Source organism: Maniola jurtina, chromosome 17 (assembly GCF_905333055.1).
Source record: "Maniola jurtina chromosome 17, ilManJurt1.1, whole genome shotgun sequence".
NCBI classification, from domain to species: Eukaryota; Metazoa; Arthropoda; class Insecta; order Lepidoptera; family Nymphalidae; genus Maniola; species Maniola jurtina.
In genome coordinates, this window is record NC_060045.1 from 12,764,661 (window position 1) to 12,778,576 (window position 13,916).

Genomic DNA, 13,916 nt, shown 5'->3' on the forward strand with positions numbered 1-13,916 from the left:
ATCATCCCGAGTGACACTGGCTATAAATCAATATGGCAGGGCAGTCGTTTTAATTTCTACTTGTGCAATGAAAATCAGCTTTATAAGTAAAGGTTGTTACGGCTATACTTTTTGTATTTTTCGATCAAAAAATGCCCAACTTGCACCATTTGCAGCACCAGAGAAACCGCCATTGCGTTGCCAGCTTTTTAAAAATGTGTTGATCCGTCCCTTGAACAACAATGTTTTCGCATAAAATCTCCTAAAAGCAATCTTATAAAGAAAACGTGACTGAAAATACAATTATAAAACCATTTATTATTCTAGCAGGACCCATTCATAATGTCACGTTATTTTTGGTCCCGTCCTGTCCAACCCGGAGGCAAAGGACGAAAATTGTCCTTAATTTGCAGCGGGATGTTTTCTGCGCAAGAATTATCTACGAGACACTTGTTTGCGAAAAGGTCAAAGTAATTTTTAATGACACTGGTGTAAATAAAGAAGCAAAATTTTAATTGCAGAGCCAAAATGAGTGGAGATATAATTTACTCACACGTTATGCTCGTAGGGTGTCTTAATGTATTATGCGAAACTAGCTTTTTTGGTCGAGTTCGCTCGAGTAATTCGAAAATCCTGTTGGAATTTGTCAATTTTTTTCAATTCAATTAAAAAAAATTAAATCCAAGTTACCGACCAAGAAAACCAAAATATGAAGTTTCTAGACAGCAGGTTCATAGGCACATTGATACGTTCACATGGTTGACGATTGATAGTTTATTAAATGTTTGAGCTTTGAACAATCACGCCGCATCTGGTAGAAAACCATATTGATGGTAATCATGGGGTCTAAGCTTCAACGCGCTTGCCTGTAAAGTGCCGATTCACTCTTGCCTTGAAGGTACTTAAAACACGAACCTCGAAATGGCGTTCCACATATCAGGGTCTGGTGACATAGCTATATCAAAAAGAAAGGATTTTAATAATCAGTAAATTCGCGAGCTATAAAATCTGAGCAAAAGAAAATGGCTGCTCTAAAAATAAACCACTTTCTTCGTAAGTTATCCTTGAATTTTCCTTCATATCTTTCACAGTGGCAAAAACATCAAGATAAGCTCGGACGACAGGAACGGTCGACCGATTTATCAATCTCCGTTTATTTACATCGTTTATCTACAAAATGTTAAGTGATATTAACTCGATGATGGATAGAAACTAATAAACTATTACTGGCGATATGGAAACCCATATCCCTAATAAAATTAAAATTGATTACATATCTCCTTCAGGTCAGCCCGCTTCCATCTTAGGTTGTAATCTATAGACCGCACTTTGATTTTGCTTAGTTCTTTCTTGAGTGAGAAAAAAGTCAATAGCAAGTCGCTTTCTCGTCGGCGGTGAGATAAATAAATGTGGAATCTGTTTTACAAGTGTAAATTAAAAATTTATAACACCCCCGACAAGTGAAGGTTACAGTAATTAGAAAAGAGCTGATAACTTTCAAACGGCTGAACCGATTTTCTTGGATTATAGCTAAGAACACTCTCGATCAAGCCCACCTTTCAAACAAAAAAAAAACTAAATTAAAATCGGTTCATTAGTTTAGGAGCTACGATACACAGATACACACGTCAAACTTATAACACCCCTCTATTTGGGTCGGGAGTTAAAAAATAGAAACGAGACTATCTTGCTAACTTTTTCGTGAGTTTTCCTTCATATTACGCTACATAGTGACAATCATCAAGATAAGTTCGGACAGTAGGAAGCGGTCGACCGATTTATCAAGCGGTCCTTCGCTCCACTGCCTTGGATCACTGTTTATTTTATATCATTTATCAAGCCTAAAGCGATGATAGCCTAATAGTTGAGACGTCTAATAGGAATTGTTGTGAGTTCGATTCCGCGCTCTCGAGTTTTTCAGAGTTATGTCCTTTTAAGCATTGAAATATGATAATGCTTTAATGGTGAAGGAAGACATCGTGAGGAAACCTGGATGACTGAGAGTTCTCCATAATGTTCTCAAATGTGTAGAGTCTGCCAACCCACTCTGGTCAGCGCGGTGGACTATGGTCAAACCCTTCTCATTCTGAGAGGGGACCTGTCCTCAGTAGTGGGCCGGCGATCGTGAAGATGGTGACTTTTTCTTGAATTTTCCTTCATATTGCGCTACCCAGTGACAATCATCAAGATAAGTTCAGACGGTTGGTCGGGGCGGTCGACCGATTTATCAAGCGGTCCTTCGCTCCGCTGCCTTGGGTCACTGTTTATTTATATCATTTATCAGGATGAAGCACTGAAGCGCTATCTTGTACTTACGTGCCTAGTTCCTTAGTAAATAATGAAGTTATAAATAGAACTTAGAAAGAGGAAAGTAAATAAATGACTGTATAATTAAAAACTAAGATAAAGTATCTACTTAAAAGGTTCTAACTGTAAGGTTATTTTTAAAAAGTTGATTTGAGTTGTCAAAAATAATATAAAATTATTAATTTAGCTGAAGGTAGTTTGGTAAAATCGATATTTGGCTCATTCGATGTCATACAATCTGTTACTAGGAGGCCAACAAGATTGAACTTGCATAAATACGGGTGTTTTGAAGGTTTTAGTTCAGTCTCCTTCTGAGATTCGGAGCGATATCGCATATTTTCGGTATTTGGGTTGTGAACTGGATAATTAGATGTTGTGATAGCAATCACGCTCTAATTAAATTATTTATTTTGGCATTAGTTTGTTTAGATTAAAACTCTCGGATAACCTTGCACATTAAACTTGTGTTTTTTTGTGTTGGTTTTGGAGAGGACATTCCAATAATTCGATAAAAATATTTAAATAATACCTGCTTTTCTGAGTGACGCCTATATAACTTTAGTAGATATTTACAGTAGTTTTCCATAATATTTACTCTATTAGAGAACCTAGGATTTCAAAAATAAAATTCAGAAACATTTACCTATTTAGTTATCAAACGGAAATCTCGTATAATCTCATTGCATTTACAAGATCTTGGAAAAAACCTTTCATCTGGGCCCTAGGGTACTATTTTTCATACTCGAATTTTCGATTTTGAACGCCAAGTACCTAGAAGAAGATCGCTATTATAGCGATAAGGCCGCATATTGTAAAAACATCTATTTTTAGCCCCCGACCCAAAAGGAGGGGTGCGTCTATCTGTGTATCTGTCTACGATGCCACCATCGTAGCTCCTAAACTAATGAACCGATTTTAATTTAGTTTTTTTTTGTTTGAAAAGTGGCCTGATCAAGAGTGTTTTTAGCTATAATCCAAAAAAATCGGTTCAGCCGTTTGAAAGTTATCAACCTCTTTTCTAGGTAACCTTCACTTGTCGAGGATGTTATAATTTTTTAATTTACACTTGTGTTATAATTATATTTCTTTACGTAAATTTTGTGTACAATAGAAAATATTTTACTTTTACCTATCACGTTTTTTCGTAGCAGGCATGCAATTCTTCGCGCTACAAAGTAGCCCGGTAAAAATCGAATTCAACAAAAATCTTGTGGTTAAATCTTGTGTAAAAAGTTCGGCGCACCGCATCGCACCCCAACCATTTACCATCCCTCAATGTTTGCCGGGCTCAGCCTAAGCCCAGCGCTAGTTGCACCATTGTCGGCTCCCCCTGTGGCTTACAAATTGATGGACTACCCTACCCCATACCCCAGCTATAGGCATTGCCTACCTACGTGTGAAACGTTCAACGTTCTAATTAACTTTCCTAAACAAAATAAACGGGCTCTCTTGCCAAATTAGCGCTAGTAGGCTATATTTAGGTATTGCTCTCTTATCGTCTCTAGGTCTTTTGTAGGGACTTCCACACACTTGATGTCGTCTAGCCACCTAATGGGAGCCCGGTCTTCCAACGCGCTTTCCGGTGTCTAGCACCTTGGAATTTATCAGTTTATCAGTTTTTCGAATTATGTGCCCTGCCCATTGCCACTTACTTAGGTATAATTACTCTGGTTCTCCCACGAATCTACTTAATCATTTCTAATTTGATCACGTAGAAAAATGCCAAGCAAAGCATAAAAAACCGGCCAAGTGCGAGTCAGACTCGCGCGCCGCGGGAATTCCGTACTCGGGTATTTTTCCGACATTTTGCACGATAAATCAAAAACTATTATCCATAAAAATAAATAAAAACCCGTTTTAGAATGTACAGGTAAAGCCCTTTCATATGATATCTCACTTGGTATAGTTATCATACTTTGGAAAATTGAAACACATTTTAATTTTTTTAATGATGTAGCCACAAATTCACGGTTTTCGGATTTATTCCTTTACTTGTGCTATTCTTCTCCCTACTTGCCAAATTTCATGATTCTAGGTCAACGGGAAGTCCCCTATAGGTTTCTTGACAGATACGACGGACGGACGGACGGACAGACAGACAGAGACAACAAAGTGATCCTATAAGGGTTCCGTTTTTCCTTTTGAGGTACAGAACTATAAAAATACCAACGGGATCTTTAAAAACCTAAATTACACGACGAAGTATCGAGAACAAGCTAGTTATTAGTAGAAGGAGAAACATTGTAAGTGGTATTCAGTGGGGATAATTAACCGTATTGTAGCGCCACGTGACCGCATCGATCGCTCCCATTCAGCTGAAGCCTCCGCCGGCCGGCAGAGCCCGGGCAAAGTTGCCGTATACAGATGTATATATAACGATATATTATTTGCTATGAGTTCAATAATAGATGTCTATAGAGATGAAGCCTAATGGTTAAGACATCCGCCTCCTACTCCGAGGTCGGGGCACGCACCTCTTTTCGGAGCTATGTGCGTTTCTTAATTAAATATCACTTGCTTTAACGGTGAAGGAAAACATCGTGAGCAAACCTGCATGGTAGGAGTTCTCCATCTCAAAGTTGTGTGAAGTCTACCAATCTGCACTTAGCCAGCGTGGTAGACTGACTGACTAGCCTGATAGAAAACCAAAACCCTTCTCACTCTGAGAGGAGACCCGTACTCTGTAGTGAGCCAGCGATGGGTTGATAATTATGATGGGAATAATGGTTGTCTATAGAGACGGACCGGAGATAGCATTTGAAAGCCTTTCATATGTTGCACTTGCTACTTTAATTAAAGTAGCCTTTGACCTGATTTTTTACATAGATATAGTTGAAGACCTGGAAAGCAAAGGAAGGAATCTTTGATTTTCAGAGATAAAATAATAGCTTTTATCACTCTCCAGGTGTTAAACTGTGTCCATGAAAAAAATCGGCCCAATCTGTTGCTCTATTATAGCGTGATTGAAAGACAAAACAACAAACAAACAAACTTTCACATTTATAATATAGCATGAATTATGATATAATTATGAAGATATCTCACTTATCTCCAAGATATACGATATTATGTACATATATCAAACAGGCATCTAGTTTTATAAGCCGAGCAGGGAGGCTGAGGCGCCGGTATCGATTTCCAAATTAGCATTCACGCAATGTCCCGGCGTTACGCGCGATGATAGCCGGGGGAGGCTATAAGTGATTACCCGGCTTCGTCTAGATGTAGGTCTACTGAGGATAACAGTGTGTGTGAAATGTATACTAATTATATTCATATATCGGTCGTATATAGGTCTGCATCTTGTTAAAATTTCTCGGACATGTACGAAGGGATTTGCTTCCTCGTTTCTATTCCGAACCGCTAAGATATGAAACGCCTATCCGGCATCAGTTGTCTCTTCCACTTTTAATATGGGTACCTTCAAGTCAAGAGTGAATAAGCAATTTCTAGGCAAGCGTGCTCCATCTTAGGACATCATCACTTGCTAGCAGGTCTGATTGCAGCCAAGCGCTAGTCTGTAAATTAAAAAATCAATCAATCAGCCTGTTTGCGTCCACTGCTGGACATAGGCCTTTCTGAGAGTGCGCCGCCATACACAGTCCTCCGCCTTTCTCATCCACCCCCTTCCACTCTGACATTCTTAAGGTCGTGGGTTCAGCGGCCATCGGTTCTGCGACAGACATGACCTGCCCACTGCCACTTCAGCTGACTAATTCGTTGAGCTATGTCGGTCACTTTGGTTGTCCTACGTATTTTGTCTTCAGTACATATTTCGGTTCCTCAAAGAGACGCTTAACATAGTCCAAACCCTAAAAAAGGCAATAAACTCTTATCATCCCAAAATTCAGTGTAACTTGAACTGCACATTTGTTACGCCTACAGCCAGCTATAACAGATAAGTATAAAATTTCGGTTAACAAACTGTGTTTGGTAACAAAACACTCTTCCTTTTGGGGGTTAGAATAGAATTTCCGCCATTTAGACAACAAAGAGCGACTAACTGACAAAGATTAAGTTTACCTCCTTCCTGTCTCCTCCTTTTTATTACCCCGCGGACTTGGAATAGCAGACGCGGCATTTTCATTTAGCGATGGGCATGATTGCTAATTTTAAATTATTTTCATTTAGTGAAATCATTATTTTTCTTCACAGCAATTTTTTTAATGTTTGCACTTACAATCGTTTGCTACGTTAATTTAACTGGGAATTAAAGTAAATTTTACGTGCTTATTGTGAGTGCGAAAATTCACCTCATTAAATTGCTGTTTTCCCTCTCTAACATTGTTAGCTCGGGTCGATACCCTGCGCGTGCAAAAAGAATAGTAAAAGGAGATTAAAAATAATAATGGTCAAACTTTATGAGGTTTTGCTTCGTGAATTTTCATATGATTTTTCACAGGCTACTTTAAGTAAGATAGCAAGTGTTACATATAAAATACCTTTTTTCACGTGATTTTCACATGCTATCTATGAAATGGTCCATCTCTAATGAAAAATCTACCATGTCCTCCCCCTCCCCCTCTCTGGTGCATTGCCGTGTGCAATGTTCAAATATAACTTTTATTTTCACGTTCAAAAGCCATTTTCCGTGTTTCTAGACCGTTTCTCACGTTTACCTTTTAGACTTGAGAAAATAAAAGTATTTTCAGATAAACAGGTATTGTTCTTTGTATTTTTATTTGTTTAGTTTGACTATTATGCAGACATGGAATACGGCAGGATTTTTCGAAATGCTCACGAGATATGAAATAAAAAGGATTTATTGTAAAATTTGTGAAAACATTACCAGCCCATTGAAATTATCTAGGCTAAGGTTAAAATTATGTAAACTGTACAGCTGTTTGTTTTTCAAATAAAAAAAATAACGCACAGCTCAAACTACTGGACTGACCGGGTTCAAATTTGCCATGCAGGTAGCTATTATGACGTACACATCCGCTAAGAAAGGTTTTTTGAAAAATCAGCCCCTAAGGGGATAACAGGGGGTTGAAATTTGTGCAGTCTACGCGGATAAGTAGCGAGCATGGGCTAGTTATATAATTATATTTTCTAATAACCTGTCCCACAAAGTCAGTCAAACAGCAGTGAGGATGGTACGCTTATTCAAACATACAAATCCCGATCGTGATTGGATCCAATAATTCATCGGCGACATTTATTCCAGCGACGATTCAAATCCCGGGAAATGTTATTTTTTGTGGAATGGTGGAACATTTTCGTCTATTAAGGTAGAATTCTTGTTTACCAATCGCGATCGAGTACGATTATTTCTTGCTTTTTAAGAGTTTCTTGCTAATCGAGTTGGTTGGAAAAAAAAAGTTATTTTTCCTGTTAATAAATGCATCCGATCCAAAGCAGTAAATCTATTAAATACCATAATAGTGCTCGGCGATTATAAACTCGCTCAAACTCAGACAGCAGACTCAATTTTTCAGCTGAAATCTGAAGAATCGTCTTTTTTTTTTTTTAAATAAAATATTAGCCATTTTAAATGACTAATATTCCCCTTTCCTCTCCAACTAAGCGTCAGGCTTGTGCTAGGAGTAGGTACGACAATAGTGCAACGGGCGGGGTTTGAACCGTCAACCTTTCGGTTTTCAGTCCGCTCCTTGACCGGTTGAGCTATTGAGGCTCTGTTCAGACTTCTCTTAAAACATAATTAAAATTAGACAGATTAAGTAAAGTCTGCGCTAGTTCAAAGTACGCTATATATCGCTATATGTATGTATTTATGTTTTACTTGAATGAAGTGGGTAAATGAGTTCATTACGACTTCGAAATCTACGTACTACGAAATCTAACGTAAAAACCAGCACTGATTTTCATTTGAAAAACCTCGAAACCCCGTAACTCTATGTCCAATAGAAACCGAGCCCGATAGCGATTGTCGATTCACAATTACTGGCGAAAATGAAAATGGGATTTTTAGAATTTAGCTGAGTCAACGTCGTGTCGTTTATTTATGGCTCAGCCGCATTTGCCCGCGGTTTTTTGGGCTAAAAGGGCTTTGAAAGCCTCATGTGAATCGTCCTGGGTAACAATGTAGGTATGTTGATTTTTTACGAATGTGCGGACTATTTTTATGTGACTTACGTTGGTACCTGCACATGAATATATGAATACTTACTAAATTTATTTTGCGGCAGTAGGTATATGAATCATCATCATGATCATGATACACATCGCTGGCCCACTACTGAGCATAGGGCTCCTCTTAGAATGAAAAGGATTTTAGGCCATAGTCCACCTCGCCTGAGTTTGGTGTGGAGTCTTCTTAGACCTGTGCGCGTTTGGAACCGTCGTAGCTTTAGTTTTAAGTTTACGTAATTAATTATCTCCATCTATGTCACCTTACAAATCTAACTATTCTGACTATCAAAAGGTTTATTATTTTAGACTATCAGACTATCTACCTATACCTACGAACCCAATACGTACTAATAAATGATTTTGAGTTTTGAGTTTTTTGAGTTTCGCTGGCCAAGTGTGGATGGACAGACTTCACCTTCACCTTTGAGAACATTATGGCGAACTCTCAGGTATTAAGGTTTTCCCACGATGTTTTTCTTCACCGTTAAAGTGAGTGCTTAAAACGTACATATCTCCTAAAAGTTACAGGTGCGTTTTTTTATATTCAGTTACAAGTTAACTCTTGTAGCTGTGTAATCTCACCTGGTGGTAAGTGATGATGCAGTCTAAGATAGAAGCGAGCTAACCTGGAAGGGGTATGGTAGTTTTTAATTAAACCCACACCCCTTTGGTTTCTTCACGGCATCATACCGGAACGCTGAACCGTAACGTAGGGTGCGAAAGTAGCCACGGCCGAAGTCTCCCACCAGATTAGACCAGTGATTTAGAAATTATTAAACTCCAAACCATGCCGGGAATCGAACCCGGGACCTCCCGCTAATAAGACCACAGAGCCAGGGAGGTCAAAGTGCATGTCCGGGATCTAAACCCCAGACCTCCAGTATTGGAGGCGGACGTCTTAACCACTAAGCTGTCAGAGCTTTGCTTTAGGTGTACTTAATTATTATTTATTAACATTTAACTGCTGTAACTTTACAACTAAGTAACCCACATCAAGTTAAAGTTAGTATTTATGCACATTTAGTATTCATTTCCCAGGGAAGATACTCTAGATTTTAGAATACACTACTACAGTTCTACATACAAGTTACAACTACTGAAGACAATGTACTAACTGGTTGTGAACATTTTATCTCAGCTTTCTTTTGGACATAATTTTAATAGAAAAGTAGTAAAGTAAAAATCAATTTCCAATAGTATACCTACTACTTACGAGTAAGTATTTCAAATCAAAGTTTCTTTAAAAAACAACTTAATAGAAGTTACAAATCCAAATACGGCATATTATTATGGGAAACTCAAAAGTTATTATTTTACTTGTCCAAGGCCACACTTAACTTAACAAAAATGATAACAAGAGAAACATTAAAGTCTAAAACTATTTCTGTTTTAATAAACTAAAAACTACAGCAAATAACGGTGTTAATTCAAGTCGAAATCTTTTCATATTTTGCTCGGCGAAACGTCACGTATTTGAGACGATATTGGCTCGGCCGCCATTTCCACTGATTCGAAAAACACTCATTGACACTACTTTGCTGCAAATTGTTTCACTTTGCAGAAATAGAAACACTTTTACAAACACTAATGTTGAATCTTAATCGCTTTATGATCGAAATAGCTTTGAGTTCCCGCGAATTTGTTGAAATAATTCAAAATTCTTTCTAAAATGGGGTTCTACGTATTAGAGACCTTTATGCAAAATCTAAAGTTGCTAAAATCAGCAGTTTGAGTTAATCGGCCAGTCAGTTTCTCTTATAAACTTTAAAGCAACAATAGTCACAGCAAGTCTAATCCAAATTGAATTTGTTCAGCGTAATGTCACGTAATTGAGACAACATTCGCTCGGTGGCCATTTCCACTAACTCGAGAAATACTCGTGTTCAGACACTTCGCCGCAAATTGTTTCACTTAGAAAGAAACACTTTTACAAACACTCATTTTCAATCGTAATTGCTGTATGATCGAAACAGCTTTAATTTCCCTTGATTTCGTAGAAACATTTCAATTATCTTAGAGTAAATAATATTATATAATAGGGTTCTACGTAGGTACATCTCCATTTGCAAGAATGAACAGTTTGAGTTGTACTAACGTTAATAATATGTCGGTTGCTCAGTTTATCCTATAAACTTAAAGCTGCAACAAGCCACAGCAAGTCTTATCCAAATTGAAATCTTCCCATTTTGTTCGGCGCAATGTCAGTAGCTGGCTCGGCGGCCATTTCCACTAATTCGAGAAACACTTGGAGGCACTTCGCCGCAAATTGTTTCTGTTAAAGTGACTCCACTTTGCAGAAATAGAAACACTTTTAGAAACTCCCATAGTTTTCAGTCTTAACTCAATCGCTTTTTGATTGAACTACCTGTAGCTAAACCCGCTCCGGCCTTCGTCGATGGATATTTTGGAAATCCTTTCTTTTTTGAGATCTACGTTTTAAGGAGACTTATAGAAACTTAAGATTTTGAATATCGGTGTAGATTACATTAACAATCTCCAATCTCCTCTCCGTAGCGCGTTATTTCTTGGAAATTCCTGGACATTGATTTCTGGGACAAAAAGCAGCCATGTTACTCCAAAAAACACTTGGGGCCGTTGCTTTGCTGTGGCTTGCGGTTGCTGCGGTTGAAGACAACAAACAAACACACTTTAGCATTTATATTAGTAGGATTCTCGTAGCTTGTTACACTGTAGGCAAAGGACAATAGAATAATCTGTCTTAGGTCAACTCATTTTGCTTTAATTGATGGTCAAAGAAGAAGATGATTGGTAACCGTAACGTCTTTCACCGTCTTTCACGCAACTGGGCCTTAGTTCAATGAACATTTTGCAGACGTCGTCGGATAGACGGGGAACGGCCCGGGTAGTCTGAAAACTAATAAACTGCACAACAGCTGCGCAGACTAGCTATTATAAAAGACTTTAAAGAAAATCGTTTACTGTCAGATTTACTTTTAGTTTGTGAAATCTATATTTTGATGCTCATGGTATATTAGGTTTTACTCGCAACTGTGTAGACTAATGGTAATAATTATCGAATTAGTAAATGGCCTAGTTTTCTCTAGAAAAAGCATATTATTTAATACAGACAGACAGACAGACAAAAATTTTAAAAACGTGTGATTCAGTTATGGTATCGTTCAAATAACCATATGACCTTAATATGTGGTAGTTATTTCGAAATTACAGACAGACACTCCAATTTTATTTATTAGTATAGATAGTATAGAAATTAGTATAGATATATAGATTCCTAAGGAAAATAAAGGGAGTAGTCAACTACCTAGTCTTTATATTTGCTTGGTATTTTTCCGAACCTTTTGACTATTCAATAGAATCTATAAGGCCAATTATGAATCATGATTGGGCTTAAAAAGTGCAATAAATAGATAAAATATTCATCCCTCGCATAACCATGTATGTATGTATTTCTAATTTCTTATTGATTTACAATTATGTATTAAGTAAATATTGCAAATTCGTTTCATCCAATTGTGAATCTTATTCCGAGTACGTAAAGTTCATAATCAAATAACACCACATTTCCAGGTCCTCTCCCTCGAAATCCAGCAAATAACCCTTGACACCGATGCAAGCACTCCAAGCGATGAGCTATCTAGAAAAGCTGCAATATTCTTATTTATTTCTCTCTTCTCTTTGAAAAATTTTCTATTTAAATTGTAAATGAATGAAAATGTTTTTGCATCTAAAATTTATAGAGATGGTATGATTGTAAACCCGTCAAGTGGCTACTTTATTATAATCCTGAAACGCGTTTTAGAGGCAGACCTATTTCGTTGGCACAACCACCCGATTAAGCCAAGGTTATGATTATATTGTATGGTTAATTAATCTGGAAGCCAAAGCGTGTTTCCTACCAAGTTCATGACAAGAGTGAATAGGTATCTTCTAAGAAAACGCACTCCAACCTAGACATCATCGTTGCTGTTTCTCAGGCATGATTGTCGTCAAGTGTGAGGCTATCTCATAATAAAAAACCTGCCAAGGGCGAGTCAGACTCGCGTACCGACGGTTCTGTACTCGGGTTTTTTTTCTGACATTTTGCACGATAAATCAAAAACGACTATGCATAAAAATCTGTTTTAGAATGAACAGGTAAAGGTCCTTTCATATAAAACCCCATTTGGCATAGTTATCTTACTTTGAAAATTGAAAATAGTAATTATTATTTGTTTTTGAACACATTTTAATTTTTTTTGTGATGTAACCACAAATTCACGGTTTTCGATTTTTTTCCTTTAATTGTTCTATAAGGCCTACCTACCTGCTAAATTACATGAGTCTTGGTCAACGGGAAGTAATATATGTTTCTTGATAGACACGACAGACGGACAGACAGACAGACAGAAAAAGACAGAGAACAAAGTATACTATAAAGGTTCCGTTTTTCCTTTTGAGGTATGAAACCCTAAAGTTTAAAATCAATCAAGCTAAAGCCCATATTATAGAGAAAAAAATAAGGATGGCCGCATACAGATTGCTCTCTAGTTACATAAACTATGGGCCCAGGAATATAATATTCTTGGCGGGGTGACCTTTTAACAAACAAGAAGACTTTAATTTGAGACCATTTTAGCCTCCCGCAAAAAGCAGTGAAGCATAAGCCTACGTGAATACCTCATCACATTTTAATCCTTCATTTCAAAATCAGCGGATGTGTGCTCTAAGCTCGACCTTTCGTTTTATGAATCTTTATACAAAATATATTTTGAATCGGATGAATACATGAATAAAATAAATGACGTCTATACACAAACGTAATAGTGTGTGAAACTATTTACACAAAGAATACTGTATCAAAGGAAATAATTTCGCTGTATTTCATAAAATAAAAAGAGTGTAAAGTTCTCATGTTTGATGAAAACTACTTCTTATTTCACAGGAGGTTTTAATAGACAAGTGTAAATTAAAAATTTGTAACACCCCCGACAAGTGAGGTTACAGTAACTAGAAAAGAGCTGATAACTTTCAAACGGTTGAACCGATTTTCTTGGATTATAATATAGCTAAGAACACTCTCGATCAAGCCACCTTTCAAACAAAAACAAACTAAATTAAAATCGGTTCATTAGTTCAGGAGCTACGATGCCACAGACAGATACACACGTCAAACTTATAACACCCCTCTTTTTGGGTCGGGGGTTAAAAAAAGCTTATAACGAACGTTGTCCCAAATCTTCGTAAGTACCATTTTTCTACAAAGCTTATTCCAGATCTGTACAAATGGTACGAATCCTCATCCGTCCCAAGTTCCATAGACAATGAATATAAAGGATATCATTGTTCGAACTTACATAACGACCGAAGAAAAATCGCCTCTGTTCACGGAAACTTGTTATTACCATTGTATTTGTAAGAACAAGACATTCGTTCCGACTCCCACGCTGGCAAAGGGTAAAAAAAAAAACTAGTAAAAGTTCCTTTGAAATATAATATTATTGCAGTAATAAATTCATTGGATTTCCTAAGAAATTTTCAGTAACTATGTCTAAATATAACCTGACAGATAACTTTGA

At 37.2% G+C, this 13,916-nt stretch overlaps 1 protein-coding gene and 1 long non-coding RNA gene across 3 annotated transcripts in view; one reads left to right on the plus strand and one right to left on the minus strand.

Annotated features, from left to right (window-relative positions):
• LOC123873725 (stress-activated protein kinase JNK) overlaps positions 1-13,916 on the plus strand; it is a 107,145-nt gene that overhangs the window by 78,276 nt on the left and 14,953 nt on the right. The window lies entirely within an intron of this gene.
• Positions 25-11,412, minus strand: LOC123873750. The gene is made up of 4 exons (XR_006797740.1): positions 11,399-11,412; positions 8,413-8,415; positions 7,552-7,563; positions 25-59 (listed from the first exon to the last, which is right to left on the minus strand). It is a non-coding gene; the product is annotated as an uncharacterized LOC123873750 (long non-coding RNA).